This window comes from Macaca nemestrina, chromosome 2, assembly GCF_043159975.1.
Source record: "Macaca nemestrina isolate mMacNem1 chromosome 2, mMacNem.hap1, whole genome shotgun sequence".
NCBI classification, from domain to species: Eukaryota; Metazoa; Chordata; class Mammalia; order Primates; family Cercopithecidae; genus Macaca; species Macaca nemestrina.
The window spans coordinates 6,657,519-6,670,388 of record NC_092126.1 but is presented as its reverse complement, the minus strand read 5'-3'; positions in this window follow the sequence as shown (position 1 = coordinate 6,670,388).

Here is a 12,870-nt window from a genome sequence, read left to right as displayed (position 1 = left end):
TTTATATCAAATCTATATTTTAGTAGCTTTTCTATAATTTTTAAAATTAATATATACATTTTAATAAATTCTAAAGCTAACAGGAAGAATTATATTGAATCTATTCCTATAAGAATTCCTCTCACTTGCCACTATTTTACTTTTTGGTCAGGTTTTATATATATGTTAATTGATTAATTTTTAAACTATTACTGTTGTTTAATATAATTAATTTTTGCCTTTAGTTTTACTGATATAATATCATTTTCTTCGTTCAGTATTTTTTCTTGAACCTCAGACCTTCCTTTGGAATTGATTTTCTTAAAGAATTTCTCTAGAAGTTCTTTTAGAGTTTATTGGTAGTATATGTTTTTACTTTGTGTGTCCCTAAAAATACTTTTATTTTATCCTCATTACTGAAAGATAATTTCACTGGGCATAGATTTTCCAAGATTATTTTAAAATATTTTTAGCTAATCACTGTAATGATGTAATTACATTATATTCTAAATTTTATTGTTGCCAATATCTAATAGACCTTTTACAGTTAGTCTGTATTTTGTCACTGACTGCTTTTAATTTTGTCTTTGGTATTTTACTATGTTCTCATTTGGATTTTTAAAAAATATTTACTTTTTGAATTATCTATGTTACCAATTTGCGGAATAATTTTTTTCCATCAGTATTCAAACTCTCTGCTATGTTTTTAAATTATTGCTTATTCTCACTACTTCCCCAAACCTTTTTTTTCTTTTCCAAAGACAGGGCCTTGCTCTGTCACCCAGGCTGGAATGGTGCAGTGGTACAATCATAGCTCAACACAACTTCAAATTTCTGGGCTCAAGGGATCCTCCAGCCTCGGCTTCCTGAGTAGCTGGAAATGTAGGTGTGTGCCATGTCTTGCTAAATGTTTTATTTTTCTTTTTGCAGACACAGGGTCTCGCTATATTTCTCAGGCTGGTTCCACACTCCTGGCCTCAAGGGATTCTCCCTCCTAAGCCTCCAAAAGCATAAGGTACTCTAAAAATAGATTATGTTAAATCTTCTTACCTTATTCAATATATCTTCCAGTCTCTCCTATTTTTCATGTAGTTTCTGTTCTGCAGTTGGTTTAATTACTTTACTACTATTCACCATTTTATTCATGGAGGATACATCCGATGTTTCTGCTGTACTGTGTGTTTTGTGCATTGAGTTTCTAAATCCTGTTATTACATTAATGTCTGCATTTTACATTTTATTATTTTTCAGATTTACTTGGCCTTACTTTTCAAAGCATTTAAAAAAAATCATATTCAACATATCAACATTATATTCTTGTCTGATAATTCTAATACTTGCAGACTTTATGGGTTTAACATTTCATTATTTTCTGCTAATTCATATGGAGAGAAATGTTTAAATATTTTCCTCTTATTTATATATATATATTAATTTTAGGCTTATCATATAACTTAGAATTTTATGTGAATTCTTTGAGACTTGTTTTGAAAATACACATTCTTCTGGATTTTTTTTTTTAACCTTTTCTGGGAGTCTGAGGGTAAAACCAACCTGGAACCACTCTAAAAGAAATTTTCAGCTTGGAGATTTTTGTCCCAAAGGTGGTGGTAAATCTGTCCCCAGACTCATATAAATGCAAACTTGCTGTTAAGAATTCTCAGAGAAATTTGCGAGGACATTATGTTAAACGAAATAACCCAGGCCCGGATAGACAAAAACACTGCATGAAATTACTCATATATGGAACCTAAAAAAGTTACTGTCATAGAAGTGTAGACAGTAGAGGCTGGGTGTGGTGGCTCACTCCTGCAATTCCAGCACTTTGGGAGGCTGAGGCGGGTGGATCACCTGAGGTCTGCAGTTGGAGAGCAGCCTGGCTAACATGGTGACACCCCGTCTCTAATAAGAACACAAAAATTAGATGGGCCTGGTGGCGCATGCCTGAAATCCCAGCTACTTGGGAGGCTGAGGCAGGAGAATCGCTTGAATCTGGGACAGGGAGGTTGAAGTGAGCTGAGATCGCACCATTGCACTCCAGCCTGGGTGACTGAGCAAGACTCTGTCTCAAAAAACAAAACAAAACAAAAAAAAGTATAGACAGTAGAATAGAGGCTATCAGAGATAGAGGGTTGGCGGGAAGGGGGAGCAGTTGCTCAGTGTGTAGAGTTGCAGTTAGACAGGAAGAATAAGTTATGGTGTTCTATTACACAGTAGAGTGACTATAGCTAATAGTGTATTGTATATCTCAAGGTAACTAGAAGAGAGGATTTTGAATACTATCACCATAAAGAAACGATAAATTAAAATGACACATATGCTAATTATCTTTATTTGTTTATCATACAATGTATACATGCAATGAAACATCAAACTGCACCACATAAATATGTGCAATTATCGTGTGTCAATTATAAACAAAATAATACTTAAAGAATTTTCGTAGTAAACATTTTCTTTTTTGTTCAGCTTCACTGGGAATCAGAGACTGGTAAACATATCTCTGCTAACTCTCTCCAGTCAGGTTTTAACTGACTTTAACTTATGATTGGTCAGAAGCCTTGGTTTTCTCCGAATTTCTCTTAACTGAGCTGCCATTCTGCCAGCGCCCTAGTCGCTGTCCTCCTCTCTCCAGTGCAGTCGGCTGATTATAATAGAGGCTTTAGGCTGTCAGTGGCGGACACTTGACTCCAGGTTAATATCAGCTCCAGCACTCACAGAATATTCTCTCCTGTTCTGTACGCAGGGTTTTTGTTGTTTTCACATTTTATTCATCAAAATTAGTTGTATGGTTATGGGAAGTGATTCCATTAATGTTTAGTTTGCCATATTGCAAAATAATGGAAGTCTTTGTATTTTTCTATGTTTAGTTTTTAAATTGTTGAGCATACTCTATATGTGGGATTTAAGGATAACCAACACAAGTAGTAACAGTTAGATAAAAACATTTATACAATGGCACGTAACGTCTGACTTTGGATAGGTTGTTTTAACCAACCAAAGTCAGATATTATGTGCTATCATATAAATGTAAATTATATAATTTTTATATAATTATTAAAGAAATTAGTACAACAAAATGCAGGTTAGTGCGTTTTACAGATGGAGAAAATCATTACTAAGTTTCTTCACAATGACAATGGCCATTTTTTCCTTTATTTAACTTTATTTTCAAAGTAAACTAAAAAAATTCAGAAATGTTCCTGGCATATTATCTTGATAATTATCACTAATAATTATTCTGATTACTAACACAACCAATGCTACAAATGCTAGGGCACAAAAACTTCATATATAACTTTATTTATTCATTAAATATAGTATAAGATTAATAATATCTTCATAGCAGAACTAAGGATGCTACTTATTTCTTATCAAAATTTCTTAGGATATATTTAGACCTGGCTTATTTATTTTCCTGGAACATGATGATTCCTGAGGCAGAAACAATAACCATGTATGCTAAATGAAAACTATATTTTTTGTTAGTTTGTTTTGATGCAGAATCTCGCTCTGGTTACCTGGGCCAGAGTGCAGTGGCGCGATCTCAGCTCACTGCAACCTCTGCCTCCCGGGTTCAAGCAATTCTCCTGCCTTAGCCTCTTTAGTAGCTGGGATTACAGGTGCCTGTCACCTCCCCCCACTAATTTTTATATTTTTTTAGTAGAGACGGGTTTTTGCCATGTTGGCCAGGCTTGTTTCGTCCTGACCTCAGGTGATCTGCCCGCCTCAGCCTCCCAAAGTGCTGGGATTACAGGTGTGAGTGACTGCACCCGGCCAGTGAAAACTTTCATGAGCTAACATGGGAGGTACTCACCTTGATGCAGTCACATCAACTAAGAAAAGCCTGAAAATGTTTTGTGTTAAAGCTGATAATCAGTCACATTACGCTTAGCTAAAGCCTGTACAATTACTGCAGTCAAATTGTTTAGCACCTCTGTTGAAGACCATTTAGGTTCTACTTGTTATTTCTAATGTTTCTATTGCATTTTCGTTTTTAATAATCACAGTATTGTAGTACGTAAAAGCCCACAAAGCTGTTTCTCTCCTGTTGTCCCAGTCATATGTTCTATGAAAGAACAGAAAACATAAGTGTAATTAACATTCACCACATAAACAAAACAAAAAAAAAATAGATGAGAACAAGAAAAGTGAAGAAGTTTACCTTACGTCATACAAGAAATCACTTGCAGCACACAATTTCTAGTTCTGACAGCTTAATCTTCCATATTTATCTGTGAGAGATTTATGAAGACATCTTTCTCTCAATAACAAGAGCTGGGAAACTTACAGAATCTCAAGGCCCTATATCTATCTAAAAGATTAAGAACAAAGTTAAGAGAAAACTTGTGGCCTGAACAGAAGAGTTGTAGGAGATTCCCCCCAAGACCTCAACTGAGCTATCTGGATCTTTTAAAGTCATATTTTAGGGTAATGCCTCTCGTAGGTCAATGTGGTGTGACTGAAATGCTACTTTGGCTTTCTTGGCTTTAGACCACCTTGCTTTATTACAAGATGAATAACAACTTCTAGCATAGTAAAAGACAAGCAAGTTGATTGCAAGAAATAAGAGGGTACCTATTTTTAAAGATAGAAAATCATTATTAATGGAAAAATATATAAAAATCAATATTAGAATGTACTCGAAATGGTTAAGCTACAGAGGGATTGGCTGTTGAATTAAAAGGTGTCATCTTGTTGGCTTTTTGGGAGAAAGCCAAAGGCAGTATCCAAAGTGTTTTTCTTAGTTATGAATAAAAGCATCAGAATACATGGCAATTGTGATCAAAGGAATACAAACGAATTGAAGAGAGACGAGATGTGGATTACCTCAGCTCAGCAGGACAAGTGTCAGATTTATTGAACCCAGCAAGGACAATGTGTGAGACATCACCGTCTGGGCTGAGTTAATAATAAGAAGGGTGTTTTGTTTTTGTTTTTGTTTTATCCAAAATCTGCCAGAAATCTTGTGCTGGGATATTGAACCACACGGAATTGAAGTTGAAGAGTCTGAGTATTATCAAGAAACAGTTTTAGTTGACAGACTAAATAACGTCTGATATCAAATAAAGAATATTAGCCTGTGATTAAGGGTATGAGGTTTCCAACGGCTGATGCTGAATATGTAAAATAGAGAAGTCATGTTTCTTGTGTGGTCCTGAATTTCCCAACCATAGAAAGATTAGGAGTGATTCTGGAAATTTTGTATTTGGTAGAAACATCTAAGGAGCTACTCCAAATAAATAAATGCACAAAGGTTTTCATCCCACTCACATGATGTATGGACTACTTCGGGTCCATGGATCCCAGATGATAACTTAGTTGTCCTAAGTTAACTTAGAGATCATCTAATTCTAAAAGTTTATACAACAGTAATAAGATCAAAACAATATTAGAGGATAAAGGGTAAATCTAATATTCTAATTTTTCAGTTGTGCCAACTGAACCTTAGAGAATTAAGGTGTCTCCTTCATATTCAACAAGCCTATCCTTTTCCCATTTGGGGCTATTGCAAGTCACTAATATACCTCTCATCTTCTCATTTGTTCTTTGTATTTGAGCAACCAGTGCTAACCCAAGCTTAGCCCAAGTCACTAGAAAAGTGTTTCCTGTCTTTGAAAACAAACTACTGGGACAATGTCATCAATATTTTGATTTTTGAAACTTTTATTTTATCTTGAGGAGAGTGTGTGTTAACTACTAATGTGTTTTCATGCCCATGAGGAATAGCATATTTGAAAGGAATACAGTATTAATTTTGACCTCCCAGCAATGCATTCTTTAAAATTCAACATAAGCGTCTTTCCTAATCTCTTTCCCTTTGCTTCTCCTTTCTGGTTAGTACTTCTAAAGCAAGTTAATTGAGATTGATAAAGCAAAACTGTTAGATATTTATAAATCAGAAGCGGTAATTTGTAACTGTGTCTGATCCACAAGAGAGTTTAGTGAGTAGGTAAAGGAGAGACAGAGAAAGGTGTTTAATATCGTACATTTTCGTGGAAATTATGTTAAGGACAAGCTTCCATGCTGGCGAGAACCTCACTTAAACTGAATTCAGAATCACAAGACCATTCAAAATTCACCTTCACTGTACATATTGGGGTTTATTGTTGGTTAAATAATTAGGTAGGCAGATATCTGGGTACAGGGAAAGTATGGAAGGAATGCTACTGACAGAAGCATAAGCAGTCATATATCATGTATAAGAGCTGTTTCAGAATACTGTTATTCTGAGCTCCAGTAAATTACCTGTGCTGAGAGAAAACAGGCTGAGTTAATAATAAGAGGGTTTTTTGTTTGTTTGTTTTTTGTTTTTTTTCCCCAAAATCTTCCAGAAGCCCTGTGCTGGGACACTGAACCACATTGAATTGAAGAGTCTGAGTATTATCAACAATTTTAGTTGAAAGACTAAATATCATCTGATGTCAAATAAAAAATATTAGCCTATGATTGAGGTTGTGAGGTTTTCTCAATTACTGATGCTGAGCATGTGAAGTAGAGAAGTCAGGTTTCTTATGAGGTCCTGAATTTCCCAACCATTGAAAGATTAGGAGTGATTCAGGACATTTCTCTGATTTGCCAGAAACTTCTAAGGAGCCACTCCATATAAATAAATGCACGAAGGTTTTCATCCAACTCAAATGATGTATGGACTAGTTTGGGTGATCGCTAAAGTTAACTTAGAGATCATCTAATTCTAAAAGTTTATACAGTAGTAATAAGATCAAAACCATATTAGAGGATAAAGGGTAAATCTAATATTCTACTTTTATAGTTGTGCCAAATGAACGTTAGAGAATTAAGGTGTCTCCTCCATATTCAACAAGTCTATCCTTTTCCCATTTGGTGCTATTGCACTTCACTAATATACCTCTCATCTTCTCATTTGTTTTTTATATTTGAGCAACCAGTGCCAATCGAAGCCTAGCCCAACTTGCTAGAAAATATTTTTGGCTTTGAGTGCTGCTATGATTGTGCTCACAACAAAAATGAATCTGACAGAGAACAGAGAAAGAAATGGAAAATCAAATCAATGGAATTAAAGGAAAGATCTAGGACAATCTTTAAAAATCCATTAGCCGGCATAATTGGAAGTTATATGCATTCTTAGGAACTAGTCATGTTGTTCTTGTTCTCACTTTTCTCTGTTTCACTCAGAAATAGCCGTTCTCATTAAATTGAATTGTGATGTTGTTGTCACTATTGGGCTTAGGCATTCTATCCAAAAATAACTGATTGTTAAGTGATGAATGAGATGATTCACACACAAACTGCAGTTTGTAAGGTAACTAATACATTGAGTTTTAAAAAAGTATGTATACGCAGTGTGTCCATTTTGAGTTTTATTTTAGTAGGATTTTACAGATCTATTTTGCATTTAATAAGATAAAAATTAGGCAGCTGAGTAAAAGTTTCATATGCAAATAGCATTAAGAGAAAGATTTTTTTTAAAAGACAGAGTTTAACCTTTTTTGAGAATATACCTGCTGTGCTTTCATGTAAACATTTTTATATTTAAAAGTTAATTAAAAACCATTGTTTTTTTTGTTTTTTTGTTTTGAGATGGAGTTTCACTCCTGTTGCCCAGGCTGGAGTACAATGGCACGATCTAGGCTGACTGAAACTTTCGCCTCCCAAGTTTAAGCAATTCTCCTGCTTCAGACTACTGAGTAGCTGGAACTACAGGCATGTACCACCATGCCTGGCTAATTTTTTGTATTTTTAGTAGAGACGGGTTTCGTCATGTTGGGCAGGCTGGTCTCGAACTTCTGACCTCAGGTGATTCGCCCGCCTCAGCCTCCCAAAGTGCTGGGATTACAGGTATGAGCCACTGCTCCTGGCCTGTAATCATCCTTAATCTAGTAAAGATAAATACAAGGGTCTTAAAGTTTCTTCTCTAATTCCTGAACAATACTTAGGGATTTGGTATAAAATATTCAGAAGCTGCATCAACAAATTTTTACATTGTGGTTTTAGATAAAAAGAAGGTTCAATTTCAAAAATGCTGAGTGAGTGATAGGACAGTGTGATATTTCAGATAGATTGAAATCTTTCTGTCAAGAAATCTTACAAATTCGGCCGGGCACGGTGGCTCACGCCTGTAATCCCAGCACTTTGGGAGGCCAAGGCGGGTGGATCATGAGGTCAGGAGATCGAGACCATCCTGGCTAACACAGTGAAACTCCGTCTCTACTAAAAATACAAAAAAGTAGCCGGGCGCGGTGGCGGGTGCCCGTATTCCCAGCTACTCGGGAGGCTGAGGCAGGAGAATGGCGTGAACCCGGGAGGCAGAGCTTGCAGTGAGCCAAGACGGAGCCACTGCACTCCAGTCTGGGCGACAGAGTGACACTGTCTCAAAAAAAAAAAAAAAAAAAGATATCTTACAAATTCCACCCTTTCCTTTGACCTCTTTAGAAATCATACCTGCATGCAAGTGAAGGATTGTGACATTAAAGAAAAAAAACTTGGATCATCTCTAGTTGTAAAATATTAAAGGCATCCAAAGATATGATATTTAAAATTTTCATTTAAGCAAATTATATCTGATATACTTCATATCTTACTCTGTTTTAGTTGCCTGAGTTTTCTCAGATATTTTAAAAGTTACTTTATTGAGATATGATTGACCATACAAAAAAGCTATCCCTATTTAATCTATATGACTTGAAGATTTTGGAGATAAGTGTACACCCAGGAAATCATCATCACAATATATGCCATAAACATATCCATTACCTCCAAAAGTTTCCTCCTGCCCTCTTTATTTATTGTTACTTTTCTGTCATAAGAAGGGATAACAGAAGATACACCCTTTAGCAAATTGGAAAGTATACAATGTAAAATAAACTATAGGCACTATACTGTATAGTAAATCTCCAGGACTTATTTATCTTGCATCACTGAAACTTTGTACCCTTTGACTAATTTTGTGTCCTTTGACCAACAACCTTCACACCATAAAAATATTCGTTAAATAGCTTGATTTAATTATCCCACACACACATTGTACACACATATTATGTTTTACATTATATATACAATTTTACTGTTATATGTTTATACAAGTAATTATGCTCATAATGAAAAATAAGGAAACAATAAAAAGTATTGGATTGGGAATCAATGCAGAATTAGGTTCAAATCTTGATTATCTCTTCAATTATTTTTGTGACAATGGGCAAGATTTACTTCTCTGGATCTCTTCTTCATCTGTAAGTTTAGAGTTTTGGGTTAGGCGAGCTTTAAAGTTTCTTTTAGCTCTTAATTATACAAATTATTTCTCAAATAATTATAATTATTCCCTGGAAAATTCTTAGAGAAGGATTTTTGTAAATGAATATTTAAAAAATCACACAGGACAGGAGAATAAAATATGTAATTTCAAGTTTTAATAATTAAAATCAGATTTATTTCCTAAAGTATTAATACCTTGGATTATGGGGAAGTATTTGCTCTGAGATTCTAAAAGAAGTCAGTATCTGTTTTTTCATGATATTTTTGGAAAAGTCCACTAAAGACCTCCTGATGCTACTCTTTCATTTTGGTAAATATTAAACCTCACTACATAATCTAAGACTGTAACTGTGTGTTAGAAATTCCTAGTTTATGCTTTTCCTTGTATCTTGGGTTCTCTTCCTTGACCTTAACATGTCCATTTAATGAAACCCGCTCAAATTTGAGGTAGGTTTAATTTGTTTCTCACAAATCTCCTATATCTGCTTTTACTTATGTTCTTACACCTCTGAATTCTCTTGGCCTCTTGTCCTAGGGCACCTCAGCATAAGCCTCCTTTGTTAGTAATATGTTATATTAATGCCTTAAGGCCTTGAACTATTCACTCATCCTGAAATACTTTCTTCAGATCTTTCTGACTGGCTTTTTCTTGTTATCCAGGTCTTAGTTTATATTCTACTGCTGCAGTAAGCTCTCTGATCATCTAACGTAAAGTAACTTCCCAGTTACTGTCTATTTTATTGTGATGTTTTACTTTCTTCATAGCAGTATTTAAAGTTATTTTATGTATGTCTCTCTCATTAAAATGTAAGTTTCCTGGAGACAAAAGATGCCCAATAAATATGTAAGTAACGACGATAATTTTTTGCATGTGTGCATTTTATTCATTTTGCTGGAGAAGGCATTCACCTTCGAATAGAGTTACTTCTGTTTCATTTCTTTTATCTTCTGCAATATCTGATGTATGGTCTTGCACAACAGAAATTCTCTGTAGATATTCTTAATGGAATTATGTTAATGTGAAAGAAAAAAAAAGTAGAAAATTGGAGCTGTTACTCTCATTCTATTTGCCAAATGTAGTTTCTACTGTAACATCATTTCATTTCGTGGGTTCTTGATTTGATTAAAAAAAAAAAGAAAAGAAAGAGAATCCCACAGTTTTAACATGCTTACTTAAAAATCCATATCAAGGCCAAGCAATTGCATGCCCAAAGGAAACCTTGATTTAATAGTTTTCTAAAAAGATGTCCATATCTATTTAACTGCCATTCAGAAAAATCATGAGTTTATTTAAATAAAAGGTATTTAGAACTACAGTTCTTATGATAAACCTACAAATATAATTATTTATTAATATAACTAGGAACAAATTTTATAGACCTTATATAATCACAGAATAATCAATCCACCAGAAATGTAACTTTTTTTAACTAATGATTTTGAAATGTCAAATGATATATAATGCTTTAATTGATCTAGGCTATTCAGAAACACCTAAGTCATTGTGACTGTATAAAAGAAATAAAAGCAGAAGATTTGTAAAGTGTCTAGTTCATTTTTACATCAACAGGAGAATAAATGAAAGCAATGTTTTATTTATTCAACATAAACTGGACTGGATTAAGGTCAGACTTGCTACTTTGAAGTTAAATTTACTATAAAATTGATTCATTTTTACTATAAAATTCATTAGAATGTGAGAACAAGGAGGGATTCTAGCAGTCATTCAAATGAGGTTATTATAGGTGAGGAAACTGAACTAAAACAATCTATTCAATTTTGTAAGACTAGCTACTCTAGATTAGTTCAGCTTTAAAGGTTGGCTAGATGTCCAGATGTAAGCACCTGCCTCTTACTCCAAAATATAGCCTTTGACTCCTATTTCAAGGGACACGAAAGAGTAAAATTCTGTAACAGGTACTCAGCAGGGTTGGAAGCTAATAGGTTTTGGACTCATCTATTACATATCAAGAAAAGGATCTCTAGTTTATAATAATATATTGTAATCAAATCAATACAGTAATATTAAAATTATATCAAGTTCTGAAAAATATCTTTGTATATTTGGGAGACACTTGTGGATCTAATACTGCTTTCTTTATGAAATTTAATAAGATTTACATTGTCTATGATGACTAACATTCTGGTTATCAGAATGCAAAGTAGCAGAGAAGTATGTAAAGGTACTGCTTTAATGTGTGTATTAGTAGGAATTATTTCAGTTGCAAAAGGTAAGAATTCAGCTCAAATTAGTTTATACAAAAGTAACTCACTGGCTGGGAAGAAAAGAATAGCTTCAAGTTGAAAGCAAGAGATATAGAAAAACAAAGCACCTAGGGCAGGAATTATGCACTCGGAATTGCTAAAATCTTATCTCTCTCTTTTGTTATCTGTGCTTAGCTTCATTCTTCATATTTTAAATAAGATACAGCCCCTGGCCATTCCAGCAGTATTTCCTCTCAGTTTAGCAACACTGCCCTTTCCCTTAAAGGGCAACAGCTTATTTATTCCAGGTTCTGTAGATTAATATTAAGGAAGGTCTTGAATTGGCACAGCTTAGGATATTTGTTGGAACAGGGGAATAGAGAATTCCTGTAACAAGATAACATGACTGAAATGTTCACAAAAACCACATGCCACTGGGGAATAGTGATTCTACCTCTCAAAAGATGCTACATTGTAAAAAAATGCAACGCTAAGAAAACATACCCCTTAGAATATTTTTGATAATGGAATTTGCCATGCTAATGCCCCATAAGTTAGTTGTTACAGAGGTGGCATTGTCAATTTCCGGTATTGCCCTTATGCAGCTTACTAGTTTACAAAGATTAAAAAATGATAAAACCTAATATTGGTGGAGGTGAAGTGAGAGGGGCCTTCATATAACTCTGGAGGAAGTGTAAATTGGTAAAACCTTTTTGTAAAGCAATTGGATAAAATATCAAGAAAATTAAAATAGTTCACACTTGTAGATATGGTAATTCTACTTCTAAAAGGAAAATCTAATAACATAATTAAAATGTGGGTGTTGGGGTCCGTGCCGGGGGTGGTGGAGAATGAAAGAACACACAAAAGACAAAGACACACAGAGAACATGGCGGCCGCGCTCAGAGCCTCCGCCTCACTTTATTTATACTCCATAAACCCCATGTCAGCAGAAAGAATGCAATGCAAAACAAACTTTCTTTTCCCAGATGTAACCTTCTACTCAGTTCTTTGTTTCTATGCCCTTCCTTATCTGCCCGCCTTCTTGGCGCCTACGGGAGTTCATTAAAAGTTCAATTGGAGATACTGTCCTTGAGCCCTATCTATTCTCAGCATACTGTTTTCAAAGGCCCCTGCATGTGGGTACATATTTGTGTGTAATGTTTTATGTAATTTGAGTATTAGAAACAAAATCAATATTCAGTAACGTTTACTCTGTTAAATATAAATATAATCATGTACCACATAAGGATGTTTCAGTCAAGACAGGTGACATATACAGGCCAATAAGAGTATAACACTGTATTTTTACTGTTCATTTTCTACGATCAGATACACAGATGCTTACATTGTGCAACAGCTGCCTACACTATTCAGCACAATAATGTGCTATACAGTTTTGTAGCCTCTAGGCTATGCCATCTAGCCTAATTGCATAGCAGACTATAACAT